The sequence below is a fragment of the Toxorhynchites rutilus genome, chromosome 2 (assembly GCF_029784135.1).
Source record: "Toxorhynchites rutilus septentrionalis strain SRP chromosome 2, ASM2978413v1, whole genome shotgun sequence".
Lineage (NCBI taxonomy): Eukaryota > Metazoa > Arthropoda > Insecta > Diptera > Culicidae > Toxorhynchites > Toxorhynchites rutilus.
In genome coordinates this window covers 36,993,477-37,011,821 of record NC_073745.1, presented here as the reverse complement: position 1 = coordinate 37,011,821, position 18,345 = coordinate 36,993,477, and positions in this window count along the sequence as shown.

Here is an 18,345-nt window from a genome sequence, read left to right as displayed (position 1 = left end):
CCCGAGCTGCCAATATTTGTCAGCATTAAAAATGATAAACGAGATGTGATCGGGACCGGCCGCAGGCCGTAAGCGCTTATTGGATTGGACATTCGGTGCGGTGCGGGTTTCTCCCTGGTGATTTTTTTCCTCTCGTCCTGCCATGGAATCACTTTCACTTGCACGGCTGCTGGACAATGTGTGTGTGGTTTGCGTTATTTGTGAATAATTTCTCAGGACAACAAGAAGGGTTGAACTCTCTCTCCCTCTGTGTGGGCAGTCTGCATGCGCTGTTATCGCTAATGGAAGGCGACAAATAGGAAAAGGATCTAGGAGGGTGGATACATACAATTTATGGTCTGGTTTATGGGTGTATGGAAAGAAGAATTGATTAGAGTTTTTTCTGTGTTCTGGGCCAGCGTCGAGTTACCCTTTGAAGAAGTTTGTTTATATTTCTAATAAAATGTGGATTTTCTAGTGCAACAGTACGAACTGATTTTTGTTCAATAATTGTTATGTTTACGTCGGATTCGTAATTAAGACGAATCCGCAAAATGACGCTATCTTTTCGTTGACAAATGCATTTTCCGAATAGACATGAATCACTGGATACTACCGTATGCGTGATAATGTTTGCATCATTGAGCAATGTCAAAAATGAAAAAAAATCTCAAATGTTGTTTCTGAGAATCTTAAACTATGTTAATCATCGATTAAGTTAACACTTGCTGAAATTACGGTTTCCACACGCTTCCGGAACTCTCGGCAGGTGTCTTCGATTTTTTTTTATGCCAAATGTCTTGAAATTGCATGAAACCTCGAGATTTACAGTTATCTAAAAAATTTTTTTTGTCTAAAATCGAGTTCTCAGACGGAAAACGAGTGCCCGAGTGCCAAAACAATTTATTTTTTCAAGATCACTTACAAGACACTTGGCATCAAAAAAAAATAATTTGAGGACCCTGATTTCCTGTACTCCCCCCTGGGTGGTTTTCAAAAAACTCTAATTTTAACGCCTGCGACACTAGTGAATGAAGTCCGATTGGGCTAATATTTTGCATTGGATATATTATCGTGTAAATCAACATTTCGCACAAAGTTTCGTATGAAAAACCGAGATGACAATTTTCATTGGCACCCTAAACTATATGTTTTGCCTCGTATTCTGTAAAGAACTAAGCCTCAGAGTGTCGGTTTTTGACAAAAAAAAATTTCTAGATGACAGTAGATCTCGACGTTTCATGCAATTCTAAGACATTTGGTATGAGCAACTTTTTTTCGTGAACACCATTTTTATGTACCTCGACTCCGCTCGCAATCTTCCTTCACGATGTTCCGTCCCGCAAAGTCGCTAATCCCGTGTTCCTTCGGCATTTTCCTCATTTTCCGCACTGGATTCGCTCGGGTATTTTTTTTTTTATGGCAGCTGAAATTTTTTTTGTCAACTGCATGGAAGAAATTCAACGCTTTCGCGTGAGTTCGAGATCTAAGACTAACTTTATTTACAATTTTGTACAATATTTATATACACAATCCTAATATAAAATATGAGGAATATCTACTCTTTCTCGAAACCGATAACACATCGATTTCAATTTAGATCACCCACGTGGGCAATCTTCCTACGTGTCTACTCTTGACCGTGGGCCTTATCTTATTTTCAAGTTGGTCCTTTCCATCCTTCGCCTAAGTGATAGGCTGCGGAAACTCAAACAAACATGCATTATGTTTTATTTCACCCCCGTTGGAAGATTTTTGCGCGCGCTGCAAAGGATGGAAAGGGCAATAAATTGCATCCTAAGCGATGCATACCTTAACTTTTGTTGTGGCTATCTCCGCGGATAGTTGTCCTTTCTTTTCTAGATATTTTCACGGTCCACCGTTCCGACTTTTTTTATTTGGGAAATTGCGCGTGGGACAAATCACGAATACACTGCCACTTCACCATACTGCAACTGGAAAACTAAGGAAATCGGCTTCTTTCACTCGCAGCCTTTTATGATATGAACTAGCTGACCCGGCAAACTCGCCCAAATTTTATATTTCGTTATCACATCCACGGTTTTTGACGTAGGACTACGTCTTACATCTTACATAATTACATTACATTACGTCTAACTATTGTTGCTGCGAACGGATTCTAACGATTTGCATACTAATCGAATCGGAACCTTCCTAAGATTTGTTTGATATGCTATACATTACAATCCCATAGTCTGTATATGGTTTAAATTGATGAAAATTGGAAGCATTCCCATTTCCCCATGCATTTGTTCGGTCCATTTGGGTGCTTTCTCAAACAGAGCTGTCAATAACGAGCAACTTATGCAGCCGCTAGAATAGAAACAATCGGAGACGAATGAATCATTGGATTTAAAGTCTCCGTAAATAATGGAAAAAAAGAAGAAGAAGAATAGAAACAATGAAGGAGGATAGCGAAAAGAGAATATTTGCGATATAAGTAAGCGGTCGCTAGCGTATAAGTATTGCATCTCCTATCAGGAAAATTTTTAGAAACTTTCTGTGCCCGAAACAACAAAGGTCACTTATTCTGATCGTTTTGTGTTTTATGTTTCTCCTCGAACTGTGAACGCTATCGAATATTTCACTTGAAGTTTATCGCTGCAACTGTATGCATATGTTAGACGCGTGTTTGATGCTTGTTGAATGGCGATTCTCGGAAGAATCTCGTTAAATATTCAGTGCAATGCGTGCCTTGATATAAAGAGCCAAATTGCGACATAGTTGCTTCTCGAAATAATTCTAATAATTCTTTTAACCTTTTCAGTGTCTACGGAACTTTTTACTAAAGATTTGTTTATGAACTTTTGACGTATTCGCAAATAATATCCGAAATGATAAACCTACAAATTTCAAACAAAAAAGATTGCGTAGTCCTACGACCTAAGCGATCGTGTCTCGGATGTAACCCCTAGAATTTTATTTACTAAGCGCACACTCATGGGTCCAGCAGCCACCATGCCCTTAGAGGTAGTGTCGGTAGATGTGTCGAACCATCGTAGAAACGTTCCGTGCCCCCTAAAACCTCCACATGCCAAAAATGGTCAATTTGCTTGATTGTTTCTCGAGTTATGCAAAAATTTGTATTTAATTTGTATAAGAGCCCCCCTTAAGAGAGGGGAAGGAGTGTCGAACTACTATAGAAACGAATATCGATCCCTAAAACCTCTATATGCTAAGTTTGATTCCATTTGTCTGATTAGTTCTCGAGTTGTTCAGCAACCTCCCCCCCCCCTCCCACTCTTTAGAGAGGGGAAAGGAGTGTCAAACCGCCATACAAACATTCATTGCTCCCTAAAACTTCCACATGCCAAATTTGGTTCCGTTTGCTTGATTAGTTCTTAAATTATGCAAAAATATATGCTTCATTTGTATGCCAGTAGCCCCCCTTCAAAGTGAGGGGGGGCTACTGGCATACATGTGTTTATTCACCATAGAAACGTTTCGTGTCCCCTAAAACCAGTGAATGCCAAATTTGGTTTCATTTGCTTGATTAATTCTCGAGTAATGCAGAAATTTGAGTTTCATTTGTATGGAAGCCTCCCCTTAGAGAGGGGGGTGGAGTGTCTAACCTCCATAGAAACATTTATTGCTCCCTAAAACTTCCACATGCCGAATTTGGTTCCGTTTGCTTGATTAGTTCTTGAATTATGCAAAAATGTATGCTTCATTTGTATGGCAGTGACCCCCCCCTCAGAGAGAGGGGAGGGGTGTTTATTCACCATAGAAACGTTTCGTGTACCCCAAAACTTTTGCATGCCTAATTTGGTTTCATTTGCTTGATTAATTCTCGAGTAATGCAGAAATTTGTGTTTCATTTGTATGGCAGCCCCCCTTAGAGAGTATCAATATTTCATATATTCAATGGAATTTTTTTTTTCAAAAATTTGTTTGATATTTTTAAATGAAAACCTAAATGATTTCCTACATATCATTCTCTGACTAACTTTTTGTTGATCTTGTTGTTTTGAAATTAAGATGCTTTTGACAAAATGTTGAAAAAAACTGACAAAAAAATCTATCAGGCCTACAAAATTTCAGTCAAAGAATGGAATATAGGATATTATTTATGTTTTCATTAAAAACTATCAAATAATTTTTTGGAAAAAAAATTCATCGAAAATTTTTTTTTCAAAATTAAGATTCATTTTTCTCGGAAACGAATGTTTTTAAAATTCTGACAAAAATTGATATAAATAGCCCTTAAAATTTCCAACAAGTTTTCCATTCATCGGACGATGGGCACATTTACATGGAAAAAACTTTTCGAGCAACAACTTTTTCATGTTTTTCTTTGAAAAAATTCTATTAATGTTCAGTTTGATACATTTTTATGTATAAATTATCGCATTTCAAATGCTCTGCTAACTTTTCTCTATTTAGAAACATGTCAAGAACATGTCAAACGTGAGAATTTACATACAAAAATGTTACGAGCAAAACATTATTTTTTTTCAGGAGTCTTCATACAAAAATGACTTATATTCCAAAAAAATATAAAAGAGAGAAAGTTGACATCTTCGACAAAAGTTCGTGTTTTAATAAGATCTAAGACTTTGTCGAATACAATATATCGCTATCTTGACTTTAAACAAAACTAGTATTAGTTTTTTTGTTGTTGTTAGGAAATTGTTCCCAGTAAAAGTGCCCATCTTTCGATGTATGGATGATTTGTTGTAAATTGTAAGGGATCTTCATATATATATTTTTGGGAAATAAAAAAACGTTTTTGAGAAAAATGAATTTAAATTTTCAAAATAACTTTTCTTCAGCAAAATTTTTGTCAAAAAATTTTTGGTATTTGTTTGTGAAAATTTCCTACATTTCGACCTTTGACAATAATTTTGTAGGTATCATAGTTTTTAAGTTATACAATTTTGTAAAAAATCAAGAAATTTTTTTTGGCTTTTTTCAAAAAGTAATCTAATTCTTTTCCGAATATTTCAAGTATGCAAAGTTGCCTAAATGTCCAATGTCTTTACACTCACAACGTTTCACTACTATCTCAGATGGTGCTGCCAACTCCTAAGACGACTTGGCATGAAATACGTCATACCCATTTTAATCGTCAAATTGTTAACTTTTTTTTTACTATATTCACTGTTTTGAGCAAAATAAATTGCTAGGTAAATTTGCTGTTGAATGGTGTCATCATAACATATATCGCATTATCAATTTTGCGTAATATGCGTTTGAAATCTCTTAATAAATCGTTACATGCCTCATTTTCAATTTCGCAGAGCGACCCCCCTATATAAAAATCCAAGACGTAGTCCTACGTCAATATCTTTTATTCCAAAGCAAACTGTACATGAGAGACATCCCCGCCGCTGGGTGTTCAAATCCATGAAAAAATTATAAAGTTTCCGAAGTGATGTATCGTTGGAACGTTGTAAAGAGGTTCTCCCGGCTACTTTCTCAGTTTATCACTTTACGATGTAAATCCGGATTATTATATCTCGTCACTAACAAATTTCAATTTCAAAGTAAATAGTCATTCCAAGATCAAGCTCAGATACCTAAATAATGTACCACGCCTAATTGAATACACACTTTAAGGGGTGCTTTTCACATTCCTGAAGTGGCGATTTTACATCAAAGACAAAAAGTTTCCTGAACAGCATAAAGAATCGAAACAACAGATCGCCCTCGGGACTTTATTCGCACCTTCTCCCGACTCATGTCCAGTCACTGTTCGTTAGATGCACTACTCTTCCGTTTCAATCTTGCCAGCGGCAATCTCTGCGTTTGTGGTCAAAGTTATCAGGACATCGAGCATGTTGTTTGGTCGTACGAGGTGTATCTGGTCGCCAGATCGAATTTAGAAAACTCCCTTCGGGACCGAGGAAGACAACTCAATGTGCCGGTGAGAGATGTATTGGCTCGGTTAAACCTTGATCACATGTCCTAAATATATGCTATCGATCTTCGTGTGTGTTTGTCCCTATATCCTTATACCCTCTTTTTCTCCTTTGCGAGTAATTGGTCCCCTATAAACAGTAGGATAAGTTGAAATGTAAATACACTATAGATATACGAATAGATTCGAGAATTGAGTGTGATTATCAACATTTTTATAATCATCTTATATTCCATCCTTGTCTTGAACAATGAAAAATGTCACCCTTCTAAACTCGAGTCAACCGCGAGTGATCGGCTTTCTATCTTACTAACCATAGAGTTAGGAAATTGTTTATATATAGTTATAAAAATATAGTTAAGAATTCGGGTCCTTAAAACTTATGTAACTGAGCCTGTAAAAATAAACGAATGAATAAAAAAAAAACAGATCATCCACAAAAAATTATGTTCACTTATTTACAATGAAAATCCAGTCATAGCATTTGGAATGAGAGAGGGACTTGAAAAAAATAAATGATCTCAAGTTGGTAATTTCTTATTTCTTGACAATATCAAGAGAATCCTATATAAGACTTTTTTTTTAAACATGCCACCATGAATTTGACACATCTCGACGATCAGGACCAGGTCTGAATCTGAAAATCTTTCTTTCGCGGAATAATACAAAAAGGTACAAGCACGTTTAGCGTGCACTTAACTTCATTACCTCAAGTCAGCGATTGGATATTACAGGTACGGCGTGAAACTTTGGCACTGAATGCTCGTCAGGTGTTTGCTGGAAGTTGTTCTTCTCGCGTTGACGTTGGAGCAGAAAAGTTTATCATGGATTACCGACTGGAATAAGTCGGACACCAATTGGCGTCTTTTGTGTTCGAAGCTTCCCCCGGAAAGAGCAGGGTGGAAACTGTAATTACAACTGTTGGGATAATTAATGGTACTGTGAGAAGATTGATGACGAGCTGTTCGTTAATCGAAATTAAAATGAACAACTCAATATAGATATTATTAGTGTGATGCTTGTAGTCAATGGATCAGTGGGATATTATGGTATATGTATTGTATCTAGAAGTATGCAATTTAAGTCTCCGAAGCAAAAATAATCCCCCACAGACAACGGATCCTAAATAAAATGACGCGCCAGCGGGAATTCCGTAGACTGCATGATGTGCGGCTGTTCGTTGTCTACCATATGTGACTCCCCAATTCCGGCTTCCAAACGGTCCGCAGAGAACCAGAAAGAACAAGTTTCACTCGCCTGTTCCGAATATGAATGCCGGCACACATTGTATTTCGTTGAAAATCTTTTTGTTCGCTGAAAACCATCCAAGCAGAAAAAAACATTGTTTAAACAAATTATAAACTTTTATTCCATCTCAAGGCTTTGGAAGAAGAACAGCTGCTCCGGCTGGGACGAATGTGTTCGCCTGTCCTCGTGTTTCATGCTGAGCGAGTGATGTAAACACCACAATACATTTCTAGAAAGGCTTACATTAGAGCCTTTGGTGTTTTAAATTCTAGATTCTAGAAAAAAATGAGTCACTTCGTGCTTCCTCGAGGTGCATTATAAGGGTGTTTCCTGTTTTCTTGTGATTATTTTTTTTTCTTTTCCCCTCAAAAGTTTTAGGATAATTGAAGTGCACGTAAGGAATCATCAAAGAAAATGCAGAGAAAAATTTCTTCAATTTGCTAAATGATTGGTACGCTAAACGGGTCCCAGTTGGTTACGGAAATTGTAACGGAAGGCAAATTCGAATCTTGATTAGCGTCCCACTGGGCAACGACAACCCTGGGAAACAAGAGGGTGTGAAAAGAAAATTTCCTGCGGTTTCAGTTGCCTTTCCTATTTACGGATAATTAATTCACCATAGTCGCCCCCGGAATGGATTATCTTGTTACGTTTTACCTTCAACAGTGGGATAAGATGGGACGGTTCCGATAACCCAAGGTCTTCTTATAATCAGTTCATTTGCGAAGTAAGTAAAGGAAGTCCACCAATGTTGAACACCTAAGGTTTTGAACGGATATCAACAAAAATGCATACTTTAGTTGATCGTTCGTTGCAACAATCGTGCCGAGTCGTGTCATCAGGCTTCGCGTTCCACCGAAATAATAACAAACCTGATTATCTTCATGATAATTCATTCAAACTATCGCATATCACGTCCCTGCAATATTTATGCATGAGATTCTGTCAGTTAGCATTTCTATTTCAAACAAAAAAAATATAATAAAATCTTGAACTTATTTTCTCGGTTCATAAAAGAACAAAACGTGAGGATTCGTGCCCTACTCCATCTGACCTTTATTTCTATTTCATTAACTTTCCTTGCGACAACGTTTCAATGAACTGTTCCCGATGTTCCAGGAGTATAATAGAATTTGGTCACGTTCAGGAATTCATCATTTCGCTCTTCCTCCTCGGATGATACGATCAATGAAACCCTCATTCCGCACATTGATCCGGACTCCTTCAAGCTGAGACAAGTATCCATTCACCTTCTCTCACTTTCTCTTCTTCGCACATAAATCGAAATCAATTCATCGGTTGGCTAACATTTTCATTCCCTCATCACAAAATGCGCGCCACAACCCCATCCCAACGTTTTAATGAATACCTAGATACAGAAATATCAAAGCACTGGCGCATAGATTGTTGGTTGATGCCGCTGATCGCTGCTGCTGCATATCCCTTCGGTACTGCACCGATGAGTCCGATCTGTTTCGAATCGAATCAATCAAGCAGCTGAGACAGGCTCCTGGCAGATTCCAATAAATACCGTCTGCCAGTGGCGGGAGGGGGAGGGGTTGGATCCGGGGCGCAACGGACGGAATTTGTAATGTAAATTACTTTGGTCAGCTCGTTTCAATTGATTCTATATTTGCGTTCAGCGCCAGCCTTCGGAGCGTGGCTTTGTGTGTGGAAATTGATTCCGTAGGAAAATACTGCCACTGTTACCATATCTACACGCTAGCCTAGCCTAGCCAGGAGCAACGATATTGGGATTGTCCATGGCCAGGGAGCGGAGTAGCGAAAGTGAGTTACGCGCAGGGATGGAAATTTCAATTAGTAGGCAAATTAATGAAGCATTCAGCTGCAATGTGTGCAGCACTGGTGCCTCATGGATATGATATACACAATGTTGCAGTCAGAGGATGCATGGATCTTTCAATTCTCAATTCTGCATGGGATATGCACACAATGGGGTCCCAGAAGTTTATTCAATTAGTGAATGGCCGGAATTGGCCTATTTTGCTTTTTTGGGGTTGAGGTAAGTGATATAATTTACAAACCGTTCATCAAAAAATCAGATGAAAATAGCAATCAAAGATACAAATGATACGTGTCCGCTCTGATTGTCACAACATCCTGATATGACTTTCGGAGAGTTCCATGAATCTAAATGTGCAATTTTGGGGCAAAGATAATTGGACCAGTAATAATTGTGGAAACAATTGATGATTGCTTCGCAATGCTCCGACCTGTTGGTAACCAAAACTATGACATGAATGAATTTATCTTTGACTGCAGCTCAAAACGAAACAGACTGTAACAACGGAATAAGGATAAAAATCATACCAATCATTGCAAAGTTGCTTCAATTAATTGAAATAGTTCTAATATCTTCTTAAGGATTTCATTATTTTACATGATTTAGACATAGTGTTTTTACAATTTTTACATAATTTTTTTTTCAGAGTTATTTTTTTACAGAATTTTTCATTTATTCCATCTCATGCTCTCATAATTAATCTAATGGACGGTGGTTCTGGTACCACTATTTTGGTGCGTAGAACGTTTGATTATCGTCAGCCGTTGTTAGAATCGAATGGTCGTATTTTATCAGTTATCATTAATAACATTAACTATATAAATGTATCTGCTTTTTCCGGTAGCAATAGGAAAAAAGAGCGTGATGAACTTTTCCTGAATAACATGGCTATTCACCTTAATAAATCAGGTGCCACATTTAATACGATCGGAGGTGATTTTAATTGCATTTTGAATGCTGTTGACTACGCTGGTGCTAATAAAATTGTTTGCGTGTGTTTGAGGAAACTAGTAGATCTATTTGAATTGAAATATATTGCACTGGAGTTGAACAAAACCAATTATACTTTTTACAGGAACGATAGTAAGTCTAGGTTAGACAGATTTTATGTTCCAGTCGAATTTGTGTAAAATGTTTTGGATTTTTAAACCTTTCCTGTTGCTTTTTTGAATCATTGTGCAATAGTTATGAAAGTTCAAATTAATTCAGGTGATTTTGCATCTCGTGGTCGCGGATATTGGAAAATCTACGATTTTTTGTTGAAAACCCAAGAAATACAAGAAAAATTGATCCAAAATTATCAACAATGGAAAGTAAGACAATTACGCGGGTCCGATAGAGGATTTTGTTGGAGTCCAATAGCTAAGGTTAAAATAACACAATTTGAAAAAAAAAGAAAGTTGGGAGCCAAACAGGAGAATTTCCAATGAAAAAAGCTATTTTTATTCTAAGATGATGGAATGGGTGGATAAAACGAGTAATGGACAAGAAACTTATTTAGATATTAAAATTACAAAATTTAGGCTTTTTGAAATTGAATTGAATCGCTTGAAGCATGTAGGTAGCAAAACGGAGGAAGCTAATTTAATTCAAGGAGAAATTAAGAATGTTTTTCAGGTTTCTGCCCAAATTAAACGTTTAGAATCATGTAAAATGGTGAAGTTGCATGAAGAGATCCAAATTATTACTGATAGTAATATTTTGAAACAAAAAGTTCTTGATTATTACACTGAAACATTTACAAATAATGTTGTTTCGTGTAGAGACGTCAATTCAATTGAAAACCCGATAAATTATATTGATGCATCTTTAGATGATGTTGCGCGAAATGAATTGATGCAACTAATTGATGATGAAACAGAACTGAAATCAGTCCTCGAAATCTGTTCTCGAAAGAAAACTCCTGGATCAGATGGCATTAACTATGACTTTTATTTAGCTCACTTTGAATCTTTGAAATTGGATCTAATTGAAATATATGATAGTTACTTAATAGGGTCCAAACGACCACCTAGATCTTTCCCGGATGGGATAAAAACTTTGATCCCTAAAAAGGGCGGGAATAGTTTATCCTTGAATGATTGACAAGCTTAAGGATTTGAGAAGAATACTAACTAAGTCTTCCGAAACTAAAAGTTTTAAAGGTGGTGTAGTTAGTATTGATTCAAATAAAGCCTTTGACAGAGTTGATCATGCTTTTCTTTGGGAAGTGTTGTCAAAATCCGGACTTCCTCCTCAGTTAATTAACTGCTTGAAATTATTGTACGAAAATGCTAAATCGCGAATCTTAATTAATGAATTCCTAACATCAGAAATTGATATCAACTGCTCCGTTCGCCAAGGATGCCCTTTGAGTATGATACTCTTCTTTTGAGGAAGATAGCAGCCTCCATTACTAGTATTTTTGTTTATGATAAATTTATAAATGTTATGGCATTCGCTGATGACATAACAGTTTTTGTCAGAAACGATGGAATTTGGAATTTGATAGGTTACTTGAAATTTTCGATTCATTTTCTAAATTTGCTGAAATTAAGATCAATTTTGAAAAGTCTGTATTTTTACGAATTAATCGTGCAACTCTTAGACCTCGGATTATCCCTGAAACAGAAAGTTTCAAAATTTTAGGAGTTATTTTCGAGAAATCATGGAACAACTCGATTAATTTAAATTATTCTAAAATATTGAACAACATTAAAGCTGTCCTCTATTTACATAGCGTTCGTCGATTGAATATTTTCGAAAAATGTCAAATAATTAACATATACATACTTTCCAAACTTTGGTATGTTGCTCAGATTTTCCCACCATCTAATGCTTACTTGGGGAAAATCAAATCTGTTTGTGGAAAATTTATTTGGAAGGGTTTTATTTTCAAATTAAACAGAAATCAACGGTCCAAGATTATCTAAATGGAGGTTTAAATTTGATTGATCCAGAGGCTGAATGTAAAGCCTTATTTTCAAAGAATGTTTTCTTTTCAAAAGATGATAAAGGAGTCATCAAAGAAGAATCTTACTTGGTTTCATATAAATATTCTGATAAACTGACAAGAAATGCGAGAGAATGGTTAATCGACGGTAAATTTGTTAAGGAACATTTCGATTTTACGACCACGAAACATTTGTATGGTCATTTTCTGAAATCAACCTGTCTGACATTGAGCATTGAGAGTAATGTAACAGCTAACTGGAAAGTCGTTTGGGAAAACCTTTCGTACAATTTTCACTCCATTCAGGATCGTTCAAAAGCTTTTGGAGTTTTTCAACGAGAAAAATTGCAAGCCTATAATATTGGTAACTTGACTTCAGCCAGCTGTGATAAATGCGATTTAGTCGATTCCAATCATCATCGTTTGAAAGAATGTACAAAAGCCAAAGAAATTTGGAGATGGTGTAGCCATGTTATTCAGTCGCGACCTTGAAGATGTACTGCATTTTGAAATAAATGAAAAAAATAAGAGACACAAAGCGGCTTTATGGCTGACGGTAAGAACAATTTACTTCAATCTGAGGGCAGCAGAACCGTCGATGTTCGAAAAAAAATCAATTGAAAGGCGGTAATGTTTCTGGGAGGCTATAATTGGCAGTGGGGGTCGGAATTAAAAGATCATAGACATCATGCAATAAACTTGGGCATATGATAATATGACCCTATAGAATATAATCGTTATTTGGCTGTATGATGAATTGAATTAGATTGGAACTATTAGATTTGATCACAGAATTCTAGAATGTAGAAGGGTCTGAGCTTAGGGACACGGACGGAAGTTTGACGTAAGACTGTGATTGTTCAGAACAGTTGTTTTGTTTCAATGTAATTCTCTAGAGGCGAATGAACTGCAAAGTTTAAAGCCTCTTAAAAACAAAGAAATGAAATTAAATGTAATTCTTTTCATTGTTCAGAAATAAGTTAGTTTAACTCTTTGGATACTCCAAATAGTAGCCATGGAAAGGGCCGTTTGTTATATGTACTCATAACCGTCAAACAGTTTGTAACGAACAAAAAAAGAAAATCAGCTTCTGGTAGCAACTGTCTAGCTGAAAATGATTAATGAATATCAGTCTGACACATAACAGAGTGGAATGATAGATGGAGAATATGAGGATCGGTAAACGATACAAATATATATCGTCATTAATTACATTGAATCTGATGTTTATGGGGAAGAAACAAAAAACATGTTGAAAATACTTAGGATTTCGTGATATTTTGAGGTAAAATACACATGAAATCATGAAGTTGCTTCATTTTAAATGTTGATATTGTTATTTCTTTTTATTGTGTTATTCATATTATTGGCAGAAGCTTTTTCGGCGAAACAATGCTCGTCTGCAGACTATTACAATCAAGTCGTATTAGTTGTACTGCTCAATCTATCATAGAATGAATTAGGTCATTGAGAGTTATGAATATGAGTAATGAAGATTATTAATATTTTATTTCGTTCCATTTTTGTGATGCGGTGTAATGCCGATCTCAATAAGTCCTCACATTATAATCGCTGCCATCCTCCTAGTATTAATATCATTTTTCGCTATACAATTGCCCATGTTTTCGCAGCCCGGAAGACACTGGCTTAAGATGTTCGTTGCTTTGATGAAATCTTGCATGGCATATGATTGATGCATGAAATCTTGCATCTGATTACTTCAACATTCGGAAAAGGTCTTGCTAATTTGTTTGATAGATCGAATTATTGCACACAATTTTGTGTTACATACATCATTCATAGGAACGAAGTTGCATAGTACATGATTTACCTTCGCATCCGCTCGCAAAACATACCTCTTTTGTTTGTTAAATTGCTCACTTGTTTTATTATTTCGACTGTTGATGTCTCAGGCGAAAAAAAATGCTGGATAAATTTGCCGTCTAATGGTATAAATTATAATATATATCATAAGAACGATTCTGCGTAATATACATGCGAAAACTCTTAATAAACGTTTCATTTTTCGTAGAGTGACCCCCTTATATAGAAATCAAAGACGTAGTCCTACGTCAATATGGAATAAAAGTTTCTATGGTGGTTAGTATCTCCACCCCCCTTTCTAAAGGGGGGCTGCCATACAAATGAAACACAAATTTCTGCATTACTCGAGAGTTAATCGAGCAAATGAAACCAAATTTGGCATGTGGAGGTTTGAGAGGGCAAGAAACATTTCTAAAGTGGTTCAACACTCCTCCCACTTTTCTGAAAGGGGAGGGGGCGATGTCTGCCATAGAAATGAAACACTAATTACTGCATAACTCGAGAACTAATCAAGCAAATGGAACCAAATTGAGCATATGGAGGTTTTAGGGTGCAATAAATGTTTCTATGATGGTTAGACTCTCCACCCCTTCTCTAAGGGGGGGGGGGGTTCTGCCATACAAATGAAACACGAATTTTTGCGCTAGCGAAATTGATCTTTGTTCGAAATTGGAAATGGATTTTCATGTGATGAAACGCACTCCTATATATTCTTCTATCTATACAAAAAAAAAGGATCACCGGATGTGTTGATAAGAGCAGACCTCGAGGAAGGAATTGTCCGATTTAGGGCTGTCTTTATTCTATCATAATTTCTGTATAAAACATTTATTCCATGTGACGGAGAAACATGTTATTTGCAAGTGGTTGAAAAATCTTGTACGAGAATTGTGTCTGAAAATAATCTGATGTTATAATGATGGGTTTTGGTAGAAATTCTAAGAATGTTATAGTAAAAGGTATTATTAGATTTAGATTTATTATAGCTTGGTGCGTACAGCCGATGTGTGAGTCATTTATTGACACCCACATTGAAACGAATGCGATTAGAACGATGTAAAAAACTCCAAAAACGTTTTTTTTCTGATAAAAAAAATCTTTACAATCGGAGAGAAATTCAAACGACAAAATGATCTCCTGTGTATGGCGTGATTGTTACGTAGCTAATGAAAGATCCCATCCCCTATTTCCAGTCTAAGAAGGTGCCTGTACACGTTCTCATTGAAATCGCATTGTTTACAACTCTGTGTGAGAAAGAGGGGCAATCATTTTACTTTCAAAATTTTCACAAAAATGTTAATTTTAGATACTTTCATATCCCTAATTAATGTTTTAGTTTTTACTTCATTTTGTTCTCCAGTTATTTTTTATCGTCTTACAACTAGGTAAATTTTATTCAAAAGTAAAATTTGACTCAGATGAATAGGTAGGTATGTGAATTAAATGTTATGAAATAAATTAGTAAAGAGTATTCAACAGATGAGTTCTTGTTCTCATTACTCAGAATAGTCAGAAAGTTTCGATGCTAAAAAAAATATCCTTGATGCGAAAGCTGGCCATTGTTCTATTTTAGAAATATATTTCTGCTTAAAACAACAATGCTCCCAATATAAAAAACTGGGTTGTGTTTATCAGTAAAGCATTAAACTGATAAACACAAACCTTGCGTTTTTTCAGACAAATAACGCCTACGCAACTTTCTCCCCGTCGTGTTTTCGTAGCTCGTTTCCCAATCAAAACAATTAACGGGGCAATAAACCCAGCATTTTGCCTTCTCGGTATCGATTAAACATTTCCAACCTGAACCAGCCAATTAACAGTTTTCGTTTTGACAAATTCAATCACTTGCCCTAATTTGTTCGTTGCCTACCGTTCCCCTCTCTGTTTCAATTTCGGCTACCGTTAGGGAATATTTCTCGAAATGAAAGCAAATTAAAATAAATGCGAGGAATGTTTATCCTCGGATGTTAATTAGATCTCCACGATGGCCGCGCGAATCGGCAGCGGCAGCCGAAACGCTGCTGACAGAAGCGATTGCAATCGATACCGGAGCTGGGAGTGAGAATTGGAGTTCTAGAAAAGGACGCCACTTCCGAGGAATCTCCCGAACCGAATGAACACAATGCGGACGGAAGCTGCCCGTCAAGCACACTTGTCGTTGCCACCCGAACTTCAGCCGGTCAGCGGCACTGAGGGACAGCCTGCTTCATTATTCACGGCATCTCGACCAATTTCCGGTTCTGGTGTGACCGTCCACCGGGGACAGCTTTTCGGCGTTCCAGGAATGTTTTGAGAAAATTCGATTAAAACTACAGACAGTTATGTCACTCTCTTGGGGGGGGGGGGATTCCTGGGAAAGGAAACGAACGACGCCCGTTACAGAAATGAACATCGAAATAATCAATGTGTCAAAGTTCTAGCTAAGCTAAATAATGTTCTCCCTCCAGAACGAAGTCGAACGTGTCCCCGTGGAGTTCTGAGCTGGTGCGAAGTGGGGACGTGGGGATGTGACGTGTTCCGAACGAAGTGGAATCACGCATCGATAAATGATCACATGGGATGCTACTAGGTTCGTTTCCGTTCTCGTTTCTTCGATGGGAGGCACGTGACTAACGAAGATAAAAGAACCACTTTTTCCCGAACATCAAGGTTTTTTTTCGTCCTTCTGACAGGCTTTGGTGAACCACTCGGCTGAGTGAAATAAATGGTTGTTGGCTCTCAAGAACGTGCGTTTTTGGAATTAATAAATGATTGAGACTGTTTAGCGTGGCGTGCGTTTCGTGTTGAAGAGGATTTGGCAAAATATGGGAGTATATGGTGACTGTTTTCGGATAATTTTATGAGAACATATTATATCATCGATATAATAGAAGAAAAAATTCCCGTTTATTTAGATTCAAAATCTGTTTGAATTCAAAATTCTGTTGAAAAATAATTGCAGTATTCCTGGTTTGATAATACATATTCCCTTTAGATGACAAATGATTTTTTTTTTTGTGCGATTCAGAATTTCGATGAAGTGTATAATGTAAGGTATTTGAGTTAAATATTTACCATAACATCCGATGATAAATTTTACTATCCATAGTTGTATCCTGTTGAAATCAAACAATTAAAGTCTGCTTCATTTAATATTGGAACAAATTCTTTTGCTCATTGTGGCGCTCCTAGTGGACGGATTTGGAAACTTTTTTCACCCACGTGTCGGGAAATTCATTACCTTTCACCATGTATTTATGTCATAACACCAAACGATAGCATTTTGTAAACAACCGCCATGGAAGCCGAACGGAGAGATAAAATTGTGCACAGTTTTCTTGAAAATCCATTGTTGTTGGCATCTAAGCTAGCTAAACAGCTTAAAATGCCCAGAAATACCGTATGGCGTGTTATCAAGCAGTACAAGGAAACATTGACGACGGCTCGGAAGCCGCATTCGAAGCGTCGGAGTGGAACTGTCGACCGGAAACTGCGTGGGAAAGTCATCAAGGCCGTCAAGAGGAATCCCAATCTTTCAGACCGCGATTTGGCCAATAAGTTCCAGGCCGCTCACAATACGGTGCGACGAATTCGTCTCCGGGATGGAATAAGGTCATTCCGAGCCAGCAAACAGCCAAATCGGACGCTGAAGCAGAACAATGTGGCCAGAATCCGTGCTTGAAAGCTGTACGACCAAGTTCGACGGATGTATTCTGATGGACGATGAGACCTACGTGAAGGCGGACTCTGGGCAAATCCCAGGTCAAAAATTTTATTTGGCGACGGCTCGGGGGGATGTACCTGCAAAATTTAAGTTCGTGTTTGCGGATAAATTCGCCCGCAAGTACATGATTTGGCAGGGGATATGCAGTTGTGGACAGAAAACCAAAGTCTTTCTCACTGACAAGACAATGACATCAGAAGTCTACAAAAAAGAGTGCCTACAGAAACGGATTCTGCCGTTTATTCGTGCCCACGACCGTCCAGTAATGTTTTGGCCGGACCTCGCAAGCTGCCATTACAGCAAAACGGTTATGGAATGGTACGCAACGAACGGGGTCAGCGTAATACCGAAGGACCTCAACCCCCCAAACTGCCCCCAGTTCCGGCCGATAGAGAAATACTGGGCAATCACGAAGCGGAGGCTTAAGGCAAAGGGAAAACTTGTTAAGAACATGACTCAAATGAAGAACTGGTGGAATCAAATCGCCAAAACGGTGGACGAAAAGGGTGTGCGACGCCTAATGTGCCGTATTACGGGAAGAGTACGAGAATTTCTTCGAAACAGTAATGAATAATTTTTTTAATTTTTTTTTATGAAAGAGTAAAGAAAATTTTTTGTATGAAAAACAAATTATGAATTCGTTAATAAATGACTGAACTACACGCAATTGTTTGTGTTCCAATATTAAATGAAGCAGACTTTATGAAATCAAACAATCCTTCTCCTACAGAGGTTTGAGCAAGACGAGTTAAAGATTATTTATTTATTTTTTCTCTTGAAATCAGTTTAGCAAACACAAAAAACACACTGATTTTATTCACAGATATATGTTCAAAAAAATTGCAACGTCAAAAGACAAGCCAATACTCAGTCTTGTCCGCCACAGAGCCGATACGGTCCCGACGAGGCCCTTGCAGCCAAGTGGTCCACCAGAGCACAAGTCCAACCGCCAGCCTTGTTATGGATTGACTATG